Source organism: Antechinus flavipes, chromosome 1 (genome assembly GCF_016432865.1).
Source record: "Antechinus flavipes isolate AdamAnt ecotype Samford, QLD, Australia chromosome 1, AdamAnt_v2, whole genome shotgun sequence".
Classification (NCBI taxonomy): domain Eukaryota; kingdom Metazoa; phylum Chordata; class Mammalia; order Dasyuromorphia; family Dasyuridae; genus Antechinus; species Antechinus flavipes.
In genome coordinates, this window is record NC_067398.1 from 17,268,020 (window position 1) to 17,294,604 (window position 26,585).

The following is a 26,585-nucleotide window of genomic DNA, read 5'->3' on the forward strand; positions in this document are numbered from 1 at the left end:
GTGCATCATGGGAAGGCCTCTTGGGATCCTTGAATTCAGGTCAGGAGTCAATCAGCTGAGCTAATGCAGGTGACTTGGAAGGCCTTAAACTTTCAGGTTCTTGACTCGGAGCTGGTGGATTTTTAAAAAGTACAATTTGATCACTATTTCAATCTAATTATTGTTCCTGTAGTCTTATGAGTGCGTTTAAAATCATGATACTGAGGGGGCTCCATGAGCATCACCAAGGGGGTCCAGGAAGCCAAAAAGGAAGAAGCTCATGAAGTGCTGTGTCTGCTCGCAGCGGGCTTTTAATAAACATTTATCGACTGGATAAATGAAAGGGAGTGGGCCTGAGAATGGGGCATAAAACACAATGGCTCAAAATAAGAGAGAAACAGGAAAGCAGAGCAGGAGGAAGCTATTGGACGAGGCAGAAATTATCACAATCCTTCCCTGTGCAAAAGTCACTCCAGGCTTTCCTCTGACTCCGGATCTGTCCCTTCCTCCTCCATGATATGTGGGCACCCCCACCCTTACCCCAAAGGATGGACATGGCTCTGCTCCTCCCTTCCCTGGTCAGAGAATCTCAGCAGCTAGACAATTCAATTCTATTAGCATTTATGCAGCACTTACTGTATGCCCAGAGAGAGCATTGTGGGATGACTGCCATCTCCATTTGGAGGGGACTTCCCAATGGTTTCCTATACAGTCCCAGAACAAGTCCAGTTCAGGACACAGCCAGTTACTCAGAGCTGGGGATACAAAAGAGGAAAACAGAACAGGCCCTGCCCTCAAAAAGCTTCCGTTCTTCAAAACACATGGGGACAAAATGCTACTGAAGAGCACTGGCTTTTACACGTTCCAATTTCATTCACCTCAACATCCGTCACCCACATTTAAAAAAATAAGAAAACTGCTCTTTATTCTGCCTACAAGAGAATCCCCAAGGTTCTGTTTGCTGAGTCATTGAAGGAGATGGGCCTCTTGTATACTAGTTAGGGCTCCCCAGGGTTCCATGTCCCTGAGACTGGGAAGGGCGGATCAGCTAAGGCTGATCCACTTTTATGGGATTCTGTTCAAGTCTGTACTCCACAACTTCAGACAGAAGGAAACAGCTCAGAGAAGGCTGAACAAACAGGAAGGAGGATGATTTAAGAACTGAAAATAATATTGTTTAGAAAAACGTAAAAGAATTAGGCTTATTAAGCTCAAAGGAGAAAATATTGAGGTTATATGTGTGAATATTTGAGATTTTATATATATATATATATATAATGAAGCCCAAATTTCTAAAGAAACTATATATATATATATACATATATATATATATTTTTTTTTTTGGCTGAGACAATTGGGATTAAGTGACTTGCCCAGGGTCTGAGACCAGATTTGAACTCAGGTCCTCCTGACTTTAGGGCTGGTACTCTATCCATTGTACCACCTAGCTGTCCCTAAACTATAATTCTAAAATATTTTTTCATCATTGTGTCAAAATGAACCTTCCCACATTCGCTAGCCATTTGACTATGGGTCTATTTCCCAGCTCTTTCCCTTCTCACTTTTACTTCCCAGTTTTCCTGATCCTTTCATGTTGAGGTTGGGAAGGGGATCCCAAAAGGTTGGGGTCACAGACCGATGTCTCAAAAGAATTTGCAGCCCATCTCCAAGTCAAGGGGCAGAGTTTATTGTAATCGTAATGCCACTGAAGCGGGCTAAGTTCCAAAAGGATTTAGCTAAGGACCAGAAGCAAGGAGCCACATTTATCTAGTTCTTCATGTTATAGATCTGCCCTTTTTATGGGCCAGAGGAAGGACCAAGGAGTGGTCTCTGGCTTTTGGTTATCACTGCCCAACAGATCATCCTTCTGACAGCAATGAACTGAGGAGCGCTCTATTCTCTATTGTCTCAGGAGTTTGATTTGTGGGACTGTCCTAAGGCCGGAAGACCCTGGAATCAGATTCTTAGAACAATAATATTCTTAGATTGGGTGTGGGAGACCTTGGGGTCAGAGGTTCCAAAGCCAGAAGACTTTCTGACAGATTGTTAGAACAGAAGCCCCCTTAGGTCAGAGGACCTTAAAATGATTGCTGTCTCCACTGGAAGCTATATTACATGATTCAAGTCTTAACTAAGTCCCAAAGTCTCAGCTATTACAAGAACTCTCCATCCTTCTTTTTTTTTTTAATTTAATTTAATTTTTTAAATTTTTATTTTTAAATAGCTTTTTATTGACAGAACCCTCTCCATCCTTCTTAATCATATTTCCTTCCCTCTAAGACTATCCCTAATTTATCCTGCCTTTACCTTTTGTACCTACAGTGATCTATTTGCGTGTTGTTCCCCCGTCAGCCTGGGAGCTCCTTGCCAGCAGGGATTTTTTGGCCTTTTTTTGTATTTTCAGCATTTAACACAAAGCCTGGCACACAGTAGGTGCTTAATAAATGTTAATTATCTGAATAGTTTTTTTCCCAAATGTCAAAGAGGGATAATAATATCTGTAGTATCTGTCTTACAGGGTTGTTCAGAAGATCAAATGAGATAATTACTTGGAATAATTTTGCTGCCACTTAAAGCAGCCTGTGGTGGTGGATGTGCAGTCAGAAAGAAACAGGTTCAAATCCCATCTCAAACATATACAGACTGTGCTCCTTGGAACATATCATGGGATTTCTCTGTTCTGGTCAATAGTCTGCATCTGGTACAATGAATCATTCAGAGTTGGAAGGTTCAGGTCAGCACTGTGCAGAAATTGGCTGGTACCCCATTGTTTAATTTGGAGGGTGAGCAGTTCTACTTCGGAAATCCCCAAAACCTACAAATCAGGGATTGATTTATTGCTTTGTGGATCATCTTGTTGTTCAGTCATATCTGATTCTTCGTGATCCCATTTGGAGTCTTCTTGGCAAAGATGCTGGAGTGATTTGCCATTTTCTTTTCCAACTCATTTTACAGATGGGGAAACTGAAATAAACAGGATTAAGTCACCTGTGGAGGATCACACAGTTAGAAAGTGTCTGAGGCCAGATTTGAACTCAGGAAGATGAGTCTGCCTGATTCCAAGCCTGATTCCAGCACTCTAACCATTGTGCAACCTAGCTGCCCCTTGTTGATTAGACTTAAATGAATGATGAAATTAAAATTAAAAGTGTATCTTGCTCACATCCTCCCCCTTCTCCCCCTCTCCCTACTGTTGTAAACCATTTACCAGTCCCCTGCTGATTCAAACAAACAATTTAGTTACCAGAAATAAATTCAAACCACCCACTGGTCAAAATCGTTTCCAATGAATTTGGAAAAAAGTTCAAAACTTAAATGGATAAAGGAAGTTAAAAGCAGTCAACAAGGGAGTCACAGGAGCTCTTCATGAAAATTTGCCTCAAAGGCTCCCAGCTGGGTCCCAGATCAATTCACAGGAAAAGAGGGAGAGTTAATCCCAAAGACAGCTCTAAGTCTGCATTCAGCCTGCTTGCTCCCCACTGTCTAAGCGGCTGTTGATGGGGAGGACATTGGTCAACCCACATCTTTTTTTTTTTTTTAATAGCTTTTTATTTACAAGATATATTCATGGGTAATTTTTCAGCAATGACCATTGCCAAATCTTTTGTTCCAGTTTTCCCCTCCTTCTCCCCACCCCTTCCCCCAGATGGCAGGTTGACCAATACATGTTAAACATGTTAAAGTATAAGTTAAATACAATATATGTATACATGTCCAAACAGTTATTTTGCTGTACAAAAAGAATCGGACTTTGAAATAGTGTACTATTAACCTGTGAAGGAAATCAAAAATGCAGGTGGACAAAAATAGAGGGATTGGGAATTCTATGTAGTGGCTCATAGTCATCTCCCAGAGTTCTTTCGCTGGGTGTAGCTGGTTCAGTTCATTACCGCTCTATTGGTACTGATTTGGTTCATCTCATTGTTGAAGAGAGCCACATCCATCAGAATTGGTCATCATATAGTATTGTTGTTGAAGTATATAATGATCTCCTGGTCCTGCTCTTTTCACTCAGCATCAATTCGTGTAAGTCTCTCCAGGCCTCTCTGAAATCCTCCTGCTGGTCATTTCTTACCGAATAATAATATTCCATAATATTCATATACCACAATTTATTCAGCCATTCTCCAATTGATGCAACCCACACCTTCTTAATACCATTGGTATCCTGGCCAGAACAAGCCTCTCTCCTCCTTTATAAAAAGGGGGATTTGGACTTGATGGTCGCTAAAGTTGCCTCCAGCTCTAACTCTATGATATATGTATGGAAAACATACATATCTTGCAGGAAGGAAACCTCAAAGGAGGCATTCGGCTTTACCCAATGACAAATGCTTTAAAAATATCATTAGATAGAAACTGGATTGGGATCTTCCCTTCTTTCAGTCAATGATATAATGATGTAAAAGTATAGAATAGAATGTTACTGGCAAGAGCCACTCTTCTCCTTGTTGGACCTTCATTAAGGATATACTCGATATATATATATTATATTATAGGCTGGAGATTGCTGATGTTCCCTTGATTCACTTTTTTTGGTATGAACAATTTCTGAGATATTTTTTCCATGTTTCTGGTATTTTCCCTTCTACCACCACCACCATCATCACGATCTTCATCATCTTCATCATCACCGTCATTTGTGGCTTCAAAACTCAATGCTTCCTTTTTTTTTTGCTGAGGCATTTGAGGTTAAGTGACTTGCCCAGGGTCACATAGCTAGGCAGTGTTAAGAGGCCAGATTTGAACGCAGGTCCTCCTAACTTCAGGGCTCTATCCATTATGCCAACTAGCTACCCCCAATACTTCCCTTTTTTACTGTAGAGTCCAATTTAAACTCCTTAGCCTGGGATTCAAGGCTCCTTATTGTCAGACTCTTTCTACTCCCCTATACAAATGCTTTGCTTCAGGCAAATATAATCATGATTCTTCCATACATGTCATCCTTTTCTTGCTCATATATTTTTATTCCTTCTGTTCCTTGCCTGGATGAAAGCATGAAACCATCTGGAATAATTGTCACACACTAGATGCTAGAATCTAGATACAAAAATTAGTCTGAACCTAAGAATGTGAAATTTAATGGGGATAAAATTAAAGCCTTAAACTTGGTTTCAAAAAACCCCCAATTTTCAAGTACAAGGTCAAGTACTCCTGGTTAATCCGGAATCTGGAAAATAGCTGGGAGTTGTACTGCTCAGGCCAAGGAAGCTAATTTGATTTAACTTGGTCTTGGTTCACTTTGAAAGAAGCATAAAATCCCAGTGTTGTGATCAGAACACATCTCATCCACTGCATTTTGTTCTGGGTACCACATTTTAGGAGAGGTAAGCTGAAGAGTGTCCAGAGGAGAACCCCATGATGAGGGTTATACCATTGGACAATCATTCAAAGGCAATTAGACTGGAGAAGAAAAGTCTCATGTGGTGGCGAATGTGGGAAGGGGATGAGAATAGTGCTGAACCATACCTTCAGGTATTTGAAAAGTTGTCATGGGAAAGAGGGACTGGATCTCTTTCTTTGGTCCCAGTGACCATAACTAGGAGCCACGGTTAGAAGGCCCAAAGAGGAAGAGCTGGATTTCCTAATAACTAGATTTGCCCAAAGATGGAATGAAATGACCTCAAGAAAAAGTGACTCTTTCCCCTTAGTGGAGCTCTCCAAGCACAAGTTGAGTGACCACAACCTAGCATTTCCACTCCCTCTGTTTTTCTCTACCTGCATTTTTTATTTCATTCTCAGGTTAATTTTACCTTATTTCAAAGTCTGATTTTTCTTGTGAAGCAAAATAACTGTACGGACATGTAAACATATATTGTATTTAACATATACTTTAACATATTTAACATGTAGGGGAGGGAGGTGGAGGGAAAGAAGGGAAAAGTTAGAACAGAAGGTTTTGCAAAGGTCAATGCTGAAAAATTACCCATGTATATATCTTGTAAATAAAAAGCTATAATAAAAAAATAAAATAAAATAAAAAAACAAAACCAAGTTGAGTGATCACTAGTCAGGGATGTTATGATGAGGATTATTTTCCAGGTATGGACTGGACTAATGGCCTCGGAGGTGATTTCAATTCTGAAAGTCTATGATCCTTTCTAGAGGTGCAGTTCAATTTTCACTTCTTCCACGAAGCCTTCTGGACCATCACTCTCCCCCCAAAACTAACGTTAGTAGTCAGAACTGCCCAGGTAGCATCATAGACTGTTACCATCATTACCTAATGAAACCTCCTCCTCTCAGCTCCCCATCCCTCCCAGCTGTGTGTCATCTGAAATCTTTATCTTCACCTCAGGTTTTTGTAATAGTGAATAGACTTGAACCCCGGAGAGAAGCCCTTCTGGGATCTCTAAGGTTGAATTAATTTCTGCTTTAAGCACTGCTATGGCAAACTTGTTTAACCAGCTACCAATCTACCCGCCATTCAGTCCAAGTTTCACCATCACGCTGACAAGGCAATCATGATAGATGTTATCAAGTTCTTTGTAGAAACCCACATTCTTGATATCTATGATGTGCCCATGAGTCGTTGGTCCCGAAATTATCAAAAAGGGAACTAAAGTCTAGATAGTGTGGATCAGTGAATCCATGTGTTCATTTCATGATCACCACTTTCGTTTCCAAGGACTTCAGTAATTCACTCCAGGATATTTCTAATCCTGGGCTTCAAGCTTACTGGCCCTCGGTTCTGATTTCTGCCTTTTTCTCCTTTTTAAGTGCTATGACAATTTGATACTCCCCAAAATTGTAAAATGGTTACCATGTAGAAAACTCTGTGCTAGTCACTGGAGGTGGGAAAGGAAAAAAAAAGGGAAACAATCCTTGTCCTCAAAGAGCTTATTATACTCAGTGAGTGCAGGGCTTTCCCTTTAGGGTGCTAATGGACCCTTGGGGAATTCTTTCTCAGAATGATGCTTTATAAGTGTGTAAAATGAAATATAGAGGATTACAAAGGAAAACAATGATACGGAATACAAAAATAGATCTCAAAATACTTTTTAAAAAGTTCGTGGATTCTCCAGGTTTAGAATCCTGTACTGTATCCCGTGGTTTTTTGCCTCAATTCTCTCAAGTATAAAATGGAGATGATAATAGCACTCCCAGGGTTGTGAGAATCAAATTAGATAATATTTATAAAGCACGTAGCACACAGTAGGTGCTAAAGAAAAGCTAGCTATTATCATCATCATTATAAGTAAATTCAAAGGATATAGATGAAGTATAACAAAGTAATTTGGAAAAGGGGAGAGAGAGAACAAGTATTTATTAATCATTTAAGCATTCATAAATTATTTTATAAATATCTCATCGGATCCTCACATATAATAGTTATAATATATAATAGTTATTATTATCCCCATTTAACAGTTGAGGAAACTGAGACAAAGATTGGTCTGAGACTAGATTTGAACTCGGGTTTTCCTGATTCTGGGCCCAGTGCTAGCTGCCTCTAAAAGAAGGAGGGTTATTGAAGTGTTCTTTGTAGAGGGCCAGAACTCTGGAGAAGTCTATTTGAAACAAGGATACTTACAAGGTGTTAACTCAGTGGAATTGATGAGATGATGGTTCTCCATTTCCCATATATACTTAGTACTCAGTGTGGCGATGTCATGGTTCTCTAGTTCACACATACTCAGTGTGCTGTAATGATTTAATTGTAATAGGGTATTTAAGGGCTGAGAGGACTAGAAATGAGACACTCCATCCTTGACCATCCTCCTGGTGGCCCTCCTGCTTCCTGCACTCCTCCACTAAGAACAAGACTGGGTCAGACTGTGACAGACACAAATTGTGAAGGAGACAATAAAGACTCTAGACTCTATTCCTGACCATCCTAGTGGTGACTATCCTGCTGAGACTAAGGCCCATCTGGAGGACTTCCAAAAAGCTAACCCGAAACATTACAGTTCTTGTTCTTGTTCTTTCTTTCTTTCTTTCTTTCTTTCTTTCTTTCTTTCTTTCTTTCTTTCTTTCTTTCTTTCTTTCTTTCTTTCTTTCTTTCTTTCTTTCTTTCTTTTTTTTTTAGAATTAGCTCGGCCTACCCATAAGCAATTGATATATTTTCTTTTTTCTTTTCTCAGAGAGAAACAGACTGCTAAAACAGCTTTGAAATTGTAATGTGTTAAATTGGATTTATGGTTTCATATACAATCTTTTTTCCCTCTTATTCTTTGCATATAAACATGATTGTGTTTGTTGGCATTTAACAACTTCAGAATAATTTTTAAAATGTTTTTAAAATGATCACATTTTGGGTTCCCTAGAAGAAATTAGAAGGCCATTTTGGCAATATAGAATAAAACCCAGAAAACCAGCCCTCTCCTTGGCACAGCATCACAATCACTCAATCTTTGTGTAAATCTGATTACATTTTCTGGTCTAGACCTAACTGGATCTGGGACTTTCCAGTATGGTAACTCCATCCACAAATGCAGAATGGCAACTCTACTAGAAGTTTTCCTCTCTTTAGCCTATGGGTGATAAGAGGTGAAAGGATGGTCCATGGTCACAGAATCGAAGAATTCCATGTCAGAAGAATTAATGAGCCCCGTTGACTCTTCAGATTGTCTCTCTAATCTCACTCCTATCATTAAAAAGGAAAAAAAAAAGGATCTTTGTCAGAAAAACATGTGCAGCTGCCTTATTCGTTACCATGAAAAACAGGAAACAACCTGTTTGTCTAGCAACTAAAGAATAGCTGGATATGGCAGGGAATGGGGGTGAGGGAATAAGCTATAGTATATTAATGTAACAAAATGAGCAATGGCACAGTATGAGATAGAGATGTGATTTCAGAGTGAGGAAGGAGTGGATCAGGTTCTGTTCCTGCTACATCCTGGTGGTGTGATCCTGGGCACAGCACTTACCTTTCTAATAAACCCAACCAGGCAAATCTCAAAGACTTTAGCAGGCATTTGCTTCTATTGGTAGAGAAGGGAAGTCCCAGGGAAGTCAATATCCAAATCTTGATATCTATCTATCTATACATATGTGTATACATATATACACACGTGCATATACACACACATGTGGCTGCATGTATATATATGTATACATATATGTGCATATACAGATACACAGAGTATTGCTAAAAAGATTATTTTGTGGAGAGCTCATTACAGGGCAAGTGTTCATGTGGTGGTCAGAAAAACTAATCCGAGGACACTCTCAAGCTCTCTAGAACTGATTGCTGCCATGGAAGACACTGGCACAAGATGACCCAATACGGTGTGTTTTCATCAGAGAAGGTGCTGGGAGCAAGGCAGAATTGAATTAGTTCAGAAGCAGCATGAGATGGATAGTTAGAGAACCCCCGAAATGTTCATAGGGACTATTTGTGTCTGACCTGTGGCAGAGCATTGTGAGCCCCTACTGGTCTGACCATAGTCGGATATATTGTAACTTGACTGTAATATACTGATGTCATTTCGGTCCTCTTCCAGAATGAAGGAACCAATGGAATATTATAATCCGATAAAAGCAAAAATAAGAATAAAAATATTTGGAAAAATATATAAAGTGACGAAACATGAAACATGAGATCATCAAAATAACAACATACACATTAAATACAATTATACTAGCCAAAAAAAAAAAAAGCGGGGGGGGAGCAAGAGGCCCGAGGGAGTCTTATATATAAAAGTACATTGATCGATTTGGCCATTTTGGTCCTCTTCCAGAAAGAAGGAACCAATGGAATATTATAGTCTGATAAAAGCAAAAATAAGAAGGACAAAAATGATATTTAGAAAAATATATAAAGTGATAAAACATGAAACATGAGATCATCAAAATAATGACATACACACTAAATACAATTATGCTAGCCAAAAAAAGGGAGCAAGAGTCCCGAGGGAGTGTTACATATAAGTACGTTGACAGATTTGGGAGGGGACCCTTAGCAAAGGTCTTACTTATTTGGTTCAAACGTGTTTTATCATGTTTTTTGGTTTAATGAAAACATGAACAATTCTCTTTGGGGAGTTTGCCCTGTTATTTTACCTTATTATTTGCTTACTGGTTTTTGTTGTGAACATTGATTAATAATACTAGTCAATCCCATAGGGGATTGGCCAGGGAGCATCTGGTCCCCAGAGCACGATGCTCAGCCAAGGGATGAGTTTGCCTCTAGAAATTCATGACAGAGGAGACTTCCCTCTGATTCAGAGCATGTGCTGCCACGGATTGTTTCCTCCTGGCTTACAGTGCGGTGATAAAAGACTTTTAATTGGCTTAGAGTCCAAACAAAGGTTTCGTCTGAAAGACACCCATGCCCGCCCACACCCACTCACGCCCCTTTGAGGCTTCCAAGTGCTGTGGGGGGGTGGGAGGGGCTTATCTCCTCAGAAAAGGCTCCGTCATCATTTCATAACCAGAATTACAATTTCGTGGCGTCCCATTGCTCAAGAGATGTCCCAGTCTAGAATCATGTACTTGCCTTTTGACTTTATTTGCATTTTTATTCCAAAGGACGCTTTTATTGCTAATACTTTTTCCAGAGTGTGCTCTGTCCCCCTAACTTGGAGCAAGGCTTCCTTCTAGGAGGGTCCTTTGTCTCATGGTGCCTTCTGGCATACGGCACCTCGGTATTTCAAAGGGCTTTGTTTTTGTTCCCATCGGCCCCCATTAACAAAAATGACAATATCTGGGTGACATTTGGCAGGGAGCGTTGGGCCACAAAATGCACTGATCTGGTGCCCTCCTGATGTTGACACTGCCCAACATAAAGGCCCGTGAGGGGCAGACACAGTCTACCCAGAGCAGGACCTCCCAGCCTGAGGGGACCTCCTGGAGCTCAGGTTCTGTTTGAAGTCTTTGAGAATGCCTTCCTGGGTGAAGGATCAAGAGGACTTTTTAATATATTTGTTGATTGAATGAATAGATGATTAAGCAAGGCTTTGGTCTCCCTGAAAACGTGCTCCTGGCCTTGCCCGAGAGTGACGACTTAAATTTGACCCCAGGTTTATGTGTTACCCGCATTATTCCACTTGTCATAGCTCATGCGTGATCACTTAAATAGAATGGCCACTTTGGCCAGTTAAATGGGTTATAGATAACATGGCTCAGGCTTCCAGTCTTTTATCCTGCTAGATGGCACAGGGGATGGAATGCTGGATTTGGAGTCAGAAAGTCCCGAGTTCAAATCCAGCCACATAGATACTTATTAGCTCGGTGACCCTGGTCAAGCCACTTCACTTCTATTTGCCTCTGTTTCCCCAATTGTAATAATGGGGATAATAATAAGACCTATCTAATAACTTTTTAGTAGAGTCTCTGGGGTTCTCTAAGTATACCATCATATCATCAGCAAAGAGTGATCATTTGGTTTCCTCATTGCCTATTCTTATTCCTTTAATCTCTTTCTCAACTCTTATTGCCAAAGCTAGCATTTCTAATACAATATTAAATAGTAATAAGACCTATCTTCCAGGGTTGTCGTGAGCAAAAATATTTATGAAGCACTTGGCACGATGCCTAGCATATAGTAGGAGTTTAATAGATGCTTTTTTCCTACTTTCCTTTTCTTGGGATCACAGTCTGATTTGAAATGGGAGCTCACTGGCTCCATGCTCATGTACATACCTGATTAAGAATCAATCAAGTGATATTCATCCTTTTTTTTTTTTTAAAGATGTCTAGTAATGGGGAACTCACTACCTCCCAAGACAGCCCATTCCACATTAGGAAATGCTGGACCCAAGAGAATTTTTCCTGACATCAAGCCTAAACCTTCCCCTTTACAACTGCTGTCCTTTGCTCTTGGATCTCCCTTCTGGGACAGAACATGTCTAACCATTACTTTACAAGGCAATCCTTCAAATACTCAAGGTCGGCTCTTGTGAACCCCCTACTACGTCTCTTCTTATCCAAGCTTGATCTTCAGTTTCTTCTCATATGACATGATCTCATTACTCTGCCTTTTTTTTTTTTTTTTTTTTTTTTGCTGAGGTAATTGGGGTTAAGTGACTTGCCCAGGGTCACGCAGCCTTTGCCATCTTTGGTTGTCCTCTTCAGGACCCTCCGTACCTAAATGGTGTCCTTTAAAGTGGTGGTTCCCAGAACTGAGCACAATCCTCTTAATGAAGGAGATAAGGCAGGATATAGGACTTAGCATCTCTCTGGTACTGAATCTCCAACCTTGAATGCACCTGAGATGCTCCCAACTCCACATCTGGTCCTGATGCTTTCGTCAATATGGGTCCCAACCTGACTTTGGCCAATGGATTTGGCCAGCAGCAGGTCCTCCCCCAAATCATCCCTCTTTGTTACAATCAACAAACAATCCTATTGTGTGCCAGGCGCTAGTTGGACAGCAGAGCCACAGAGACCAAGGTGAAGCAGGCCATGTCTTCAATGAACTTATCCTCTATCAAGAAAGACATCATGGACCTACCGAGGTAGAGACAACATAGCCAAAACTAATCCGAGGCAATGTGGAGGTAGGTGCAGCGGGGAGAAATCAGGGAAGACTTCTTGTAGAAGGTGGCTCTGAGCCCAGCCTTGAAGGGAGCTAAGACATTTGACAGGTTGGGGAAAGGGGAGAGGAGGAAGCATCGGGAGAGTTGGAGACACCGGGGCAAAGGTCTGGGGAGCGGAAGGAGTGTGAATGGGGAAGAGATTGAAGGATGGGTTGGCTTTAGCCTTGGTGAAGGGTCGTAATGTCTAAGGAGACAGGAAAAGTTGGGTGGGATGGGGTTGGGAAGATTCTTAAATGCCCAAGATAGTTTCTATTTGTCCCTGGAGGTAATAGGGAGCCAGTAGAGTTTTTTGAGGAAGGGAGTGATCAGTTCTATGCCTTAAGCAATATAAGCACAAATGTAAAAAAAAAAGGGGGGGGTAGGGAGGGTGGGGGTGGGGTGGAGATGGACCAATAGCATGGCAAGAGAAAAGGATAACCAGTGGTCAGCGCAGGCTCTCTCTTGGTATCCTTAACAGGTCCCAAGAAAAAAGAGAAGGCTCCTAGCACACAAGTGGACCCGAATCCTCTCCACCATGGCTCTGTAACCTGACTCTGGTCCCTATCTCCTCTCCAAAGAAACCATGAAGTCTGCACATGAACTGTCTGCCTGGAAGGTGAGTTTTTGCCCCAACTTGGTCTCGTCTCCTTTGCTGCTTCTCCATACCAGCTCTGATTCTCTGTGTGTGTCTCTCTCCTGTTATCTAGAGTCATATACCAATCATTGATCCATTTGCTTATGGAGTCACAAGGAATAGGCAGGCGGGGATGGTTCTGATTTTCCTCATTGGAGGAAAGAAATCTCCACACTCACGAGCTCATGACTTGCTGGGATATTAGAATAACGCAAACAAATCAGGAATGGAAGCTTTTGATTGATGCCCCGGCGCCTGCTCATTTCCAAAGTCTCCACTTGAGTATCATGTTGAGACAGGAAAGTTGATAAGGAAATAGCTGTAACGCTTGAGTGTTTGGAGTCGCTGTTACTAAAAGAGGTAGGGCAGCGCCGGCGCTCTCAGGAGCCGGGCCAGGCTTCCTCGGCACCAAGAACCTGCTCTCGTTTTGCCCAGTGGATAGCACTCACTCGTAAGAGGTCCTGGGAGTCCCCGTCTCAGCCTGACTTGCCCCGTGACCTTGGGAAAGCTTTTTCAGTTCTTTTGTGGCCTCCTAATTAAAGCCTCCCTGTCAGGAGTGCGGTGAAGTGGAACCAAGACAAATGACTGGGGATGGTGGATTGGTTTAATTTGGTTTGGCTGAGTGAAAACCGCTCCAGACATCCTGCAGCAGAAGGCCCGGTACTCACCGAGCAGCCCTAGGTCACTGGGCCTCCAAGATTAGTGTTCCCTAGAAAACCCTGTGCAACAGGGACAGCAGATCTTTCCTTTCCTTAACATGGGGTAGTGCCAGAGAATTACATAACCCCTTCTTATCCCCTGAAAAAGGTTTCCAGCAGCAGACCCAGGTTATTTAGAGCAGGGTTTCTTAAACTTGCCACCCCTTTTCACTCCAGACATTTTCACACAACCTCAGGTATATAAAATAGATATATAATCAAGCATTTACTGATAAATCATCACTTCATGACCCCTACATTCAGTTATGTGATCCCATATGGGGTAGCAACCCACAATTCTTTTTTTTTCCTTTTGCTGAGGCAATTGGGGTTAAGTGACTTGCCCAGGGTCACACAGCTAGGAAGTGTTAAGTGTCTGAGGTCAAATTTGAACTCAGGTCCTCCTGATTTCAGGGCTGGTGCTCTATCCACTGCCTCACCTGGCTACCCCGATCCACAGCTTTGATTTAGAGAACTCCACCCAGATACTTCAAGAAGGTACTAGGGAAGTCTGACATTACTACAGAGAAGCTAAGGCCCTCTGTAGAGTCTCCCCAACTCTGGGAAATGTTGCAATGAATGGCAAGCCTGGGCACAAGAGGAGAGAGTGATGATAATAGCTAACGTTAATATAGCATTTAAAAATTTTCAAGATGCTTTACATATATTACCTCATTTGAACCTCACAACTCTGTAAGATAGATATTATCCCCATTTTACAGATGAAGAAACTGAAGCTAAAACAAATTAAGTGATTTGCCAAAGGTCATAGTAACCAGTTCAATAAATATTCATTAAGTGCCTATTAAATGCCAGGCAGTCTGCAAAGCACTAGAAAGTCTGCTGCTAGTAAGCATCCAAAGCAAGATTTGAATTAATGTTATCTTGACTCCAGGTGCAACATTGTACCATCTAGCTTCCTTCATAAGAGACTTATCAAGCTCCATTAAGTGACCACAAGCCAATGTGGAACCGAGGAGAGAGACCTATTTGCCAGGTGCAATGTGTTATGGTTTCTTGAGACTCCTCGAAGAGCTTTGGATTTGGTCCAGTTACCATAGAAACTCCAATAAAAGACTTTTGGTCCAGTTACCATAGAAACTCCAGTAAAAGACTTTTGGTTCAGTTATCATAGAAACTAACTCCAATAAAAAGCCTTTTGGTCCAGTTACCATAGAAATTCCAATAAAAGACTTTTGGTCTAGTTATCATAGAAACTCCAATAAAAGACTTTTGGTTCAATTATCATAGAAACTAACGCCAATAAAAGACTTTTGGTTCAGTTACTATGGAAACTCCAATAAAAGACTTTTGGTCCAGTTACCATAGAAACGCCAGTAAAAGACTTTTGGACCAGTTATCATAGAAACTCCAATAAAAGACTTTTGGTCCAGTTATCATAGAAACTAACTCCAATAAAAGACTTTTGGTCCAGTTATCATAGAAACTCCAATAAAAGACTTTTGGTCCAGTTATCATAGAAACTAACTCCAATAAAAGACTTTTGGTCCAGTTATCATAGAAATTCTAATAAAAGACTTTTGGTCCAGTTATCATAGAAACTCTAATAAAAGATGGAGAAACAATAGCTTTGGGCTACTGATGGAAGTGGAAGAGGTTGGAGGAAAAGCTGGTCCCCTGCGGAAAGGGATGACTTCCACCTGCCGGTGTCTGAGGAGGACTGCAGGAAATGAGTGCTGCTGGCAAAACAACTCTGGATGTCAACAAGGGACCCGTGACAGGGTGGCAAATGACTTCCATCTATTGGGGGTGAAAAGAACTGCAGGATTGCAGAAAGGGCACATTTTACTATAATCAACTTTAAAGGAACCATTGAAATTCAGGATCTAGGGTTTTCTAGATCCTGTGGCTCTAAAATCTAGAAAGCACTATCTTTGTGCTCTAGGGAAAGTTAAGAAAACCAAGAAAATCCGGAAGTTTTAGTCCATTTTCTTTATAATGTAAATTTGTTCATCCAAAAGGAGGTGTTTTTCAAGGCTTCTCCCACATGACGAGCTCTAAATGACTTTGCTATTCTCAGCAGGCCACCGATCCACCACACACTGAAGGACTTAAAATGAAAAATCCTACCCATATCCAGAGAAGAAACTGATTGTGTCTGAATACAGGTCGAAGGATAAGCTCTCTTTTTTATAACTATTTTTATACACTCTCTTTTTATAACTTTATTTTTTAAAATTAGGGAGATCTTTCACAACGTGATTTTTATGGAAATGGTTTCTCAATGGGGGCTGCGAATGGGAGATAAGGAAGAGAGAATCTGGAACTCAGAAGTTTTAAAGACAAATGTAAAAAAATTGTTTTAAATGTAACTAGGGGAAATAACAAATGAATAAAATTTTCAAAGAAAATAAACAAAAAAAGACTTTTCCTACTTAAACTCTTCTATTAGAATTTGATTTTGTCTTTGCAAAAACCGTTCAAGATTTCTTTTTTTTTTTTTCTTAATCTGATTTTGTTTCTGCAAAAGGACTTCAGTTTTTCAACATTTCCCCAGTTAACCCTTTCCTTTAAAATGTAATTTTGTCTTCAAAAGTTTTTATTTTTTCCCCCAAGATTCTTCCTCCCATCTAACTGCTTCTTTTGTGATTTTAGATGAATTGATTTGGTTTCTACAAACATTTCTCCCGTCCCACCGAAACTTTATCCGAATTGTCCTTATTCTCTGAGATCTACCCCTTGTCGGGTCAAGCGCTCTTCCCGTCCCCGGCCACCGGCTCCTCTCATTTTGTGTGACCTGCCTTCTGCTGTTTTGCGGGTGGGGAAACTGAGGCCCGGAGCAGCCGCGGTGCTGCTAGCTCGAGTCCGCTGTCTTTCCTCTCGCCCGCATCTGCCCCGGCGCCGTGTCAGGAGGCGAACTGAGACCAGCGGAGAGGGGCGGAGTCAGAGCCAGAGGGCGGGATCCAGGCCGGGAGGGAGGAGGGCTGCTGCCTACTTTCTGTCAGCCGACAGAATCTGCCGGCTTCCGCGGCGCCTTTAAGGTTTAGGCAGTGCTGCGAGCTTGAGAGCTACCGGGGAGGCCGGCAGAGGCGAGTGCGGCAATCGGGGCGACCCTCGCAGAGGGACCAAGCCGGCGGGAGGTGAGCTGGGGCTCGACAGGGCGTGCGGGGCGCCCCTGGCCTTGCCCCGGGATAGAGGTGGGGGCGGTGCTGGCGAAGCCCCTCGCCCCGATTGGGGAGTGGGGGGGAGGTCGAGGAGGGGTCAGGGGGTTCCCTCTCCCTTTCGCCTCCTGCCCCGTCGGATGCCAGGGCTTCTGTCCAGTCTGGGCGGCCCCGAGGCCCCGGCCCTTTTCATCCCGCGGCCAGAGGCCCCGCGGATGGGGATGGGGGTCCTTTCCAGCCAGTGCCCGGCCCGCGCTTTGGCACCGCTGCAACTTGGCCACTTTCGAGCTCTAGGATGCTGGTGGAGCGAGGCCTTTAGCCCTGGGCTTTCTAGAGATCTGTTTCCCCCTCCCCCCTCTAAGCTCGCCTCTTCTGGCAGCTCCCCCATCTCTCCGAGGGGCACCCCCACCCTCAGGCAGCTCCCCCGCCTTTTCGAGGGGCATCCCACTCCAAACAGCTCCCCCGCCTTTCCGAAGAGCACCTCCACTCCAGGCAGCTCCCCCGCTTCCAAAGGGCATCCCACTCCAAACAGCTCCCCCGCCTTTCCGAGGAGCACCTTCACTCCAGGCAGCTCCCCCGCCTCCAAAGGGCATCCCACTCCAATAGCTCTTCCGCCTCTCCAAGGGGCATCTCACTTTAACAGCTCCGCCGCCTTTCCGAAGAGCACCCCCATTCCAGGAACTCCCCCGCCTTCCCAAGGGGCATCTCACTCCAACAACTCCGCCGCCTCTCCGAGGGGCATCCCACTCCAAACAGATCCGCTGCCTTTCCCAGGAGCACCCCCGCTCCCGTCAGCTCGCCTGCCTCTCCGAAGAGCACCCCCATTCCAGGCAGCTCCCCCGCCTCTCCAAGGGGCATCCCACTTTTAACAGCTCCGCCGCCTTTACGAGGGGCACCCCCACCCCAAACAGTTCCCCCGCCTGTTCGAGAAGCACCCCCACTCCCGCCAGCTCGCCCGCCTCTCCACCGGCATCTCTCTCCAAACGGCTCCCCCCGCCTCTCCCGAAGAGCACTCCCTCTCCTGTCAGCTGCCCCCCCTCTCCGAGGGGCACCCCACTGCAGGCAGCTCCCCCACTTCGGCTGGCTCCTTCAGTTCCTGTCTCTTTGCACCGGCAGCCGAGAGCGGCGTTTGGCGCTGGGGCATCACGGCCGGTGATGCAAAGGCGGCCCCGGGCTCGAGCGCGTTCCCGGTGGCACCTGCGCCTGGGACACGAGAGCTCGAAGCCCCCCCAGAGGTCATTTAGCCGGTCCAGCCCGCCGGTTTGGCAGATTAGCAAAGCCAGACTCCGAGCGAGCGCTCGGACCAAGGTCACGCGGACGGGCCACGGAATCACCGGGCTTCAAACCGAGTCTTAGTTCCCTGGCTCATTTCACCCGAAGGAAACTGAGCCGGGTCCCGAGAAGCGAAGACCTTAAAGGGATTTGAACGCGGGGCTTCCCTCCTCAGCACCTCAGGGACTTTAGTCGCTGCACATCTCAGCTTGGCTGACGGATCCTGGGTCAGCCAAAGCATCCCCGAAGGCTTAGCGCCCAATTAGCCCCCCACCAAATGCAAGGGCGGGCGCTATACGCCCACCGTCCTTCCCAGGCTTGTGGCTATCCGCCCGAGGCTGGCTTTTGGATTGGTTAGAGGGAGTCCAGATGGCTTCGTCCACCTTGCCCACGTTGTGGCTTTCTTGGAGACCAGGGATCCTTCCACTCCGCCGCTCTTTGTCATCCAAACGCCAATGTTTATTTAGCACCTGCCCTGTGCCTTCCCTTGTGCTAAGTCTGAGCGCCGGAGGACCACGGGGCTATCCCTGCTCTCCAGGTGTTTGCATTCTAACCAAGGTTAGACAAATGCATAGAGAAGTGGATAGAGTATAAAACGGGAGTTAAGAACTGCACTCCTCTACCGCCTAGTTAAACTCGAGGCAGTGTCCAGTATTGGGGCGATCCAGGGAGGCTTCGAATAGAAAACAGTCTCAGGTCAAGCCCCCTTTGGTCAGCGATGGACTCAGATTGAATGTAAATAGCCATCGTTTCTCCTTTCTGAAACCCTGAGGGTCCCTGATGTATTTATTTAGATTTATTGGTGGGGATAGGTGAAAGAGAATATTCTTTGCCTCAATTGTTACCTCCCTCAGACAAACTGAGACCTGTTGAAGATCTTAGTTTAGAAAGGGCCAAAGTCTCCCGTTGTATCCGGGGCCTCTCCGATGATCCTGATTTATAGTACAGCCCACTGGATCCAGACGGCTCTAGAGGGGAGAGTGAGGCAAGTGATCCTGCCCGGCCCTTCCTCACTTCCATCCAATTCACTTGCCTGTCATGAGGTTACCTCCCTGATGTCCTGGTCCTCATGGAGAAGGAAAGGCAAATTATAACAAAGTGGGGACTGAAAGTATAAGATGCGGTCTTTTAGTATTTATCATTTACCCAGACTTGGATGATGATCAGGACAACAGCTTAGACACTAGAGATGGAAGGGTCTTCTCAAAGGAACAGAAACAAAGACCATTTGGGCTCAAATACAAACGCTGGTCCACTGAGGTGGAGAGATCAGCTGGGACCAACTGGGGAAGATTCACCAGAAGTGTGTATTTGGTGCTAGAAATTGTGGGAGGTTTTAGGAGTGGAGGCTTGAAGTGAGAACAATTAAGAAGCCACTGATTAGTATCTAGGTGAGAGGTGAGGAAGACTGGAACTGAGGTGGTAGCTTGATGGGTGGAGAGAAGGCATCAGACGCTGGATGATGTTATGAACGTACAAACTGGAAGCTCTGGCGACTGATTGGCCGTGTGGGAGGAGGAAGAATACTTACTGAGTGCTGGGGTGCCTGTGGGCCCGGCTGCAAGCTACTTTCTGGATCATACAAAGAAGATAAGGTAACATTTATTGAATTATTTAATTAGATACGTAAAAATCTAGTTCAAATCTGAATTTGAACACAGGAATTGAGACTTCTCCAACCTGGCTTTGTTTACTGTTTTTACCTACAACAAAGGGTTTTAGGCTGAGGTTCTAGGTATCCAAACATCAGTTTGTTAGTGTTTGGGGTTGAAAGCATAGAAAAGAAGGAAATCAATAATCATTTCTTTTAAAAAGCTTTTTCTATCTTTGTCTTTTGTTTTTACCTTATGGTCATTTCCTGATATACACTATCACTCCTTGAAAAGCAGAAAAGGGAAACTGACTAATAGATTGACCAACTACGTTGGATTGCTGACAATCATTCTATACTGTGGTGAGGTACTTAGGTGACTCAGTAGGTAAAGTACTAGGCTTGGAATCAAGAAGATGAGTTTGAATTTTACCTCAGACATTTATTAGCTGTGTAGTTCTGGGCTAGTCACTGAATCCCTCTCAGCCTCAGTTTCTCCACTTGTAAAATGAGGATAATAATAATAACAGCTACCTTCCAGGATTGTTGTCAGGATTGAATGAGGTAGCACATGTAAATCATTCTGCAGATCTTAAAGTATTATAGAATTGCTACCTATATTTGACTTATATAGCACTTATATAAAGCATTAACATTGTGGTTGTGAAATAGCCCAGGCAATAAAATTCAAGACAACCGCAATGAGGGAGATTTAGAATTTATTTGGTACCAAGATAGCCTTATAAGCATTTCTGTTCAGTTTGTTACATTTTAATCTGTGATTCGCATTTTACAACAGGAGGATGGGGGCAGATAGATCACTTTCGAGTACCTCCCACCCTGAACAGATACCCTTAAGGGCATTGTTGAGCCGGCCTTTTGAAATACAAAAGAAATCCCCCAATCTAGCTGACCAAACTTTCTTCTGCTGGCCCAAGGCGGAAAGGAGGGATTTGTCCATTTCAGTTGTAGTAATCCTCAACCTTCTATTAGGAAAGAACTCAATACAGATTCCATACTTAGAACTGGAAGAGACTTAAGAGGCCATCTAGTCCAATGCCCTGATTTTCCAAATAGAGAAACTGAGGCTCAGGGGAAGTTGCGGGGCTTGCTCAACCAGGGTCATGCGTACAGTAAGTGTCTGAGTCATAGAAGCTGGTGCTCTTTCCACTTTCTATTTTGCTTCCATTATGTGTTTAGCTGCCTTTTAGGCAACTTACATTGGTCTAGTCATCTTTTCTGCTGTTCTCTTGGGTCTTGATACTTGACTGTCTATGGAAATCTTCCCATGTTTCTCTGACTTCCTCATCTTCAGCATTTTTTATGTACCCTGATTCATTTTACTTCCCAATTGATGACATCCATATTTTCCAGTTTGTTTGTGGATACAAAAAGGGCTGCTTTGCAGTCTGCCCCATTTCATATAAAAAAAAAGAAAGAAAGAAATCTTTCTATGTTTGATCTTTTTGTGGAATATACCCTGCAATGAGCCAAAGAACATAATCATTTTAATGACTTTTCTTGAATAATCCTAAATTACTTTTCCCAAAAGAAATCTACCAATTCAAAGCTCTACTAGCACTTTTAGGATAGTGCTTTCCATAGTCTCTCCAAAATCATCTATTTCCATATTTTCTCATTTTTGCCATTCTGATGGATGAGACCTCCAAGGATCAACACTTAATTTCTTTTATATAAATAGCATATCTAAAGAAAGAAAGAAAGACAGAAATTATTCTTTATTAATGACCCACCAGAACAGCTGTAAAGTAGTAAATGTGGAAGGTTTGTGGAAGGACAGTTAGTTACCCAAGTGTGAACAATTCTAATGGTCTTTCTTTTGGGATCTTTGATCCAATATATGTGGTATATTGTCAAGTGCTAAGTTTAAAAGTCAGGAGAAGCTTAGGGGAACTCTTTTAACTTTTAACTAGGGCTTCTAAGAGGTGGAAATGAGAAGGGAGTATTTTCCAGACACAGACAACAATGCAAAGGTATGGAGATAGGAGATGATGGAACGTCCTATATGAGGAACCCAAAGAAAGTCATTATGGATAGATCAAAGGGCACGAAAGGTAGAAATGTGTAATAAGGTAGGCAGCGCTTTAAAAGCCAAATAGATGATTTCATAGTTGATTTTAGCCATGGGAGGAAGTTACTTCAGGAGGTAAATGATGTGGGTAGAACCTGCACAATAGGAAATCACCAGGGCAGCAGAGTAGAGGATGAATGGATGGGAAAAGACTTGAGTCAAGGGGATCAATTAGGAAGCTAATTGAATAGAAGGTAGAGAGATGATGAGCACTTGTAACCCTTGGGTTGTAGAGGACATATTTGAGAGATGTTGTGGAAGCAGAAATAAAATTTCACAATCAAATGCTGAGGATATGAAGTCCAAAATTTAAAAAAAAGAAATGGTTCCTGGTCTCAAGTTGGGGGAAGGAGGAAGGGTACAATATGTACAAAATTAAGTCAATATGAAATTAGCAAGAGTAATTACAATAATTATTTTTTGGGCTGAAGAGAAAAGACTTCCTGCAGAAATTGGCACAGGTACTAAACCTTGAAAGGATTCTGAAATTAAGAGGGAGAGCTTTCCATGTCTGGAGAAAATGCCTGTTTAAAGGCCTGGAGGCAGGAAATGGGATGTCAAGGTTAGGAAGATCAGTTATCAAGACAATTTGACAAGGAAGTAATATAAGACTGGAAAGGTAGATGGGAGCTGGGTTGTTGTTGTTGTTGCTGTTTTAATAACTTTTTATTGATAGAACTCATGCCAGGGTAATTTTTTACAACATTATCCCTTGCATTCACTTCTGTTCCGATTTTTCCCCTCCCTTCCTTCACCCCCTCCCCCAGATGGCAAGCAATCCTTTACATGTTGAATAGGTTACAGTATATCCTGGATACAATATATGTGTGCAGAACCGAACAGTTTTCTTGTTGCACAGGGAGAATTGAATTCAGAAGGTAGAAATAATCTGGGAAGAAAAACAAGAATGCAAGCAGTTTATATTCATCTCCCAGTGTTCTTTCTTTGGGTGTAGCTGCTTCTGCCCATCTTTGATCAATTGAAACTGAATTGAGCTGGGTTGTTGTTGAGGACTTTTAAAAACTATAAGGTAGATGAGGGCTTCTTAAAAAATTTTCCACTTGCCTCCCAGTATATATAATGGATAGACAAGTCAAACATTCACTGATAATAAATCATAATTAAATATCTCTATATGGGGTCACGAAATACAATTTAAGAAGCTTTGATGTAGAGAAGGGGGTCCATGAGCTTTAGAAGGTTAGCCTTTGGGTAATAGTGAGCCCTTGCCAATTGTTAAGTATGGGTGTGTGGGGGGAGGGCAAGAGTAGGAAGATGAAAGACCAAAAAAAAGAGGACGGAAGAGAAATAAGAATATTGTTAAAGAAACCAAGGGAGGAGAGAGTGTGCACTTGGACTAAAAGTTAGTGACAGCGTTGAAAGGGGTCCAAAGAACAAAGAAATCCTTGGTAACCTTTGAACCAGATTATAAAGTAATTAAGAGATTAAAAAGGGAAAGGAAGGGGAGGGAATAGAGACAAATCGGAAGGATGCCATCTTTCTAAGAGTTTAGTTTAGAAGGGGGGAAGACAAAACCTTAATGGGGCAAAAGGGTCCAATGAATCCATGGGATGATAATATCATGATGGACCCACCAAGGCGGTGGAGGACAGATGGGCTCTTCTTATCCATTACTTTGTATTTTGTAGCTACAGACATTCTTTGCCTTTTTTTTTTTTTCTCTTTCTTGATTTCTTAGATCCTTGTTATTGATTTTCTGACTTGCCATCTTCTTCACCTTTTCATAGAACATCCCTTAAGAGGCAGAGTGATACAGTGGCAGGATTGCTGGGTTCAGAGCCAAAGGACCTATGCTAAATCTTGGCTCTTCTGGTCACTAACCATGTGATGATGGACAAATCCTTTCACCATTCCGTCTCAGTTTCCTCATCTGTAAAATGAATGGACTGAACTAAATGGCTTCTGGGGCCCCTCTAGGGCAGCAAAGTGACTCAGGGGATAGAATGCTGGCCATCTCCTTCCTCCTGAATGTTGCCCCTCTCTACTTCTAGCACAAAGAGGAAATGGAATTCTGGCACGAAGGGCACCAAAGGACCAAAGCATTAGGTGATAGCAGAACCTGGGAGGGAAGACGTAGCAACAGGGCCCCGAAGGGACCGTGACTAAGGGAATAGGCCGGGGTTCCAACGGGGAGACAGCCAAAGTACAAGGACTTCAATTATCACCCTTGAGGGTGGATCCGGGCAACTCCCTTTATTAAGTAATAATCTTGGACCCGTTCCAGATCTGGGCAAATGCTCCCCAGTGATACCCCCAGTGTGACCTGAGATAAAACCGTCAAGAAGGCAGTGCTCCTCCATCTTGGGCTAGAATGCATCTCATGTGACCCCTATTATTTAATGACCTCCAAGATCCTGAGAAGCTAGGTGTGACCTTTTTGGTCCTCTGCCCTTCTATTGTTCTAAGAAGGGTAAGATTACTGTTTCCTTTCCAGAGCAGAGCTGGACTCTTAACTCTTGTCAGGAAACAAAGAACAAAACAGATTTGACTCTTGGCTCCTTAAAAGTGCTGCAAAGGGTCCAGAATCTAAGTCTTGGTTGGATCCTCCTAAAAGATCTACTGATTTTTCTAGGTTGCAGAGGTCTTTGGGACTCTTCAGGGACGGACCTGTTTACTTCTCTGGCAGGAGATTTTTCTCCCAGGGAGAATCTTGGCAGTGTTGATGGGGTGACCATAGGGCACCCGACAGCCTGCAGAGGGGGGAAACAGCCAGCCCACCTACGTGAAGCACACCATTATATTTTAGTAAAAAATGTCCAGGAGGATGTTACTTTGACTATTAAAAACTTGATGTTCAGTTGCCCGGGCAACGTGATGTTAAATGATGCTCCACTAAAGTAAAATTAGAATGAAAGGATTCTAGATGTGGAACTGAAAGGGGACCTGAGAGGTCTCGAAATCCACCACTCTCACTTTACAGATGAACCCACTGAAGCCCAGAGAAATCCAGTGATTTGCTCAAGATTTGTTTAGTGCTGTTTAGTTGTGTCAAATTCTTCATGTCCCATTTGGAATTTTCTTGGCAAAGATACTGGAGGAAACTGAGGCAAACAGGGTGAAGTGACTTGGTCAGGGTCACACAGCTAGGAACTGGGACTGGATTTGAACTCAGAAAAGTGCAGTTTCCTGAGTTCAGGCCTGGCCCTTTATCAATTGCAGCGTCAGCTAGCTGCCCCTTGTCCAAGTTACACATGTTCTAATTCAAAAAGGCCAGAGTTCAGCTCAGGTTTTCTGAGTCCAAAGCCAGTATTCTTTTCCAACCAGTAAGCTCCTCATTATCCCATAATCTGGCTGAACAATAACAGTCTTTTTCATTACGTAGATTGGTTTTGCTGCATTTTATTTCTCTTTCCTCTAAAAATTCTTATAAGGGATAGTTTTCTGGGAAGGGGAAGAGAGGAATATAGGTAGAAGTGCAGATGGCAAAAAGACAGAAGATAGAAAAATCCATTTTTAAAGGAAAAAAATAGCAGCTGACATTTGCACAGAGCTTTACCATTTGCAAAGCATCCATTATTATTTCATTTGATCCTCACGGCAAGCCCATGGCGTGGGTGCTGTTATTATCTCCAGTTAACAGATGGACAGCCCATAGTGCCTTGCCTCGGGCCGCACAGCTGGTATGGATAATGGAGTACCACTAGGGAAGACCGCTGGACGGGCTGACTCCGCCAAGTCATTTCCTCAGATAGAGAGCTCGGGCTGGGCCGGATGGTCTCTAAGGGAGAGTAGAAGTTGTTGAATTGAGCTTCATCGTTATATAGATGAACAAACTGAGGTGACATAGATGCCCAGAGTCACCCAACAGGAGCTGAACTCAAGTCTTTTGAGATCCTCTTCACTAAATCCCTAAAAAGTTGATCCTAAAGGTTTGTCATTACAGTTAATTAGAGTTTAGCTGCCTTTTAGGCAACTTACATTGGTCCCGTCATCTTTTCTGTTGTTCTCCTGGCTCTTGATACTTGACTCTATCACTCTGTGGACTCAGTACCTAAAAAGACAGATTTGTAGCCGGGCTATCGATCATTAAAGGTCAGTTGAGTTATTCTGTTTTTTTTTTTTTTTTAAGCTTAGCCATAATAGTCAGCTTTCTTAAGACTGACTGGTACAAGAGAGAGAACCCTCATTCTCTGGCCAGTCATTGTTTTCTTGTACAAAGAGCATATGATTAGCAAACACCATTTACACTTGGTACTTTGGGAAGACTTAGTAACTTGTTTTCTTGTACAAAGAGCATATGATTGGCAAACACTACGCTTAATACTTTGGGAAAACATTGCAACTTTCAAGATTTCAGGCTCTTACGAGGTGATGGATGTGATAGAAAGATCTCATAAAATATATTTTATTGGTTTTTGAAAGAGTTGTCACTTCCCAAGAACACGGTCTTTTTCCCAATAGAATGCTCCTCTCCTTCCCCATTAGAATCATCCTTTGTAACTTAAGAAAGTTATACTTCAGCAAAATAAATCAGCCCTGGGGGCAGCTAGGTGGCAGCTAGGTGGTGCAGTAGGTAGAGCACCAATCCTGAAGTCAGGAGGACCTGAGTTCAAATCTGGTCTCAGATACTTAACACTTCCTAGCTGTGTGACCCTGGGCGAGTCACTTAACCCCAACTGCCTCAGCAAAATAAATAAATAAAATAAATAAATCATCCCAGTTAGTAGAACAGTATCAGAGTGTGAAGAGAAAAGCATATCTATAATAATCTATGA

At 42.9% G+C, this 26,585-nt stretch overlaps 1 protein-coding gene across 2 annotated transcripts in view; it reads left to right on the forward strand.

Moving 5' to 3' along the window:
* Positions 1–12,317: 12,317 nt before the first annotated feature.
* Positions 12,318–26,585, forward strand: part of ABHD6 (abhydrolase domain containing 6, acylglycerol lipase) — a 45,423-nt gene continuing 31,155 nt past the window's right edge. Inside the window, exons 1-2 of one of the 2 annotated variants that reach the window (XM_051979704.1) lie at positions 12,318–12,422; positions 12,919–13,056. The gene's annotated coding sequence lies outside the window, so the exon portion shown is untranslated. Of the gene's footprint in view, positions 12,423–12,918; positions 13,057–16,280; positions 16,874–26,585 lie in introns of those variants that run through there. The other variant, XM_051979696.1, reaches the window with a different exon arrangement.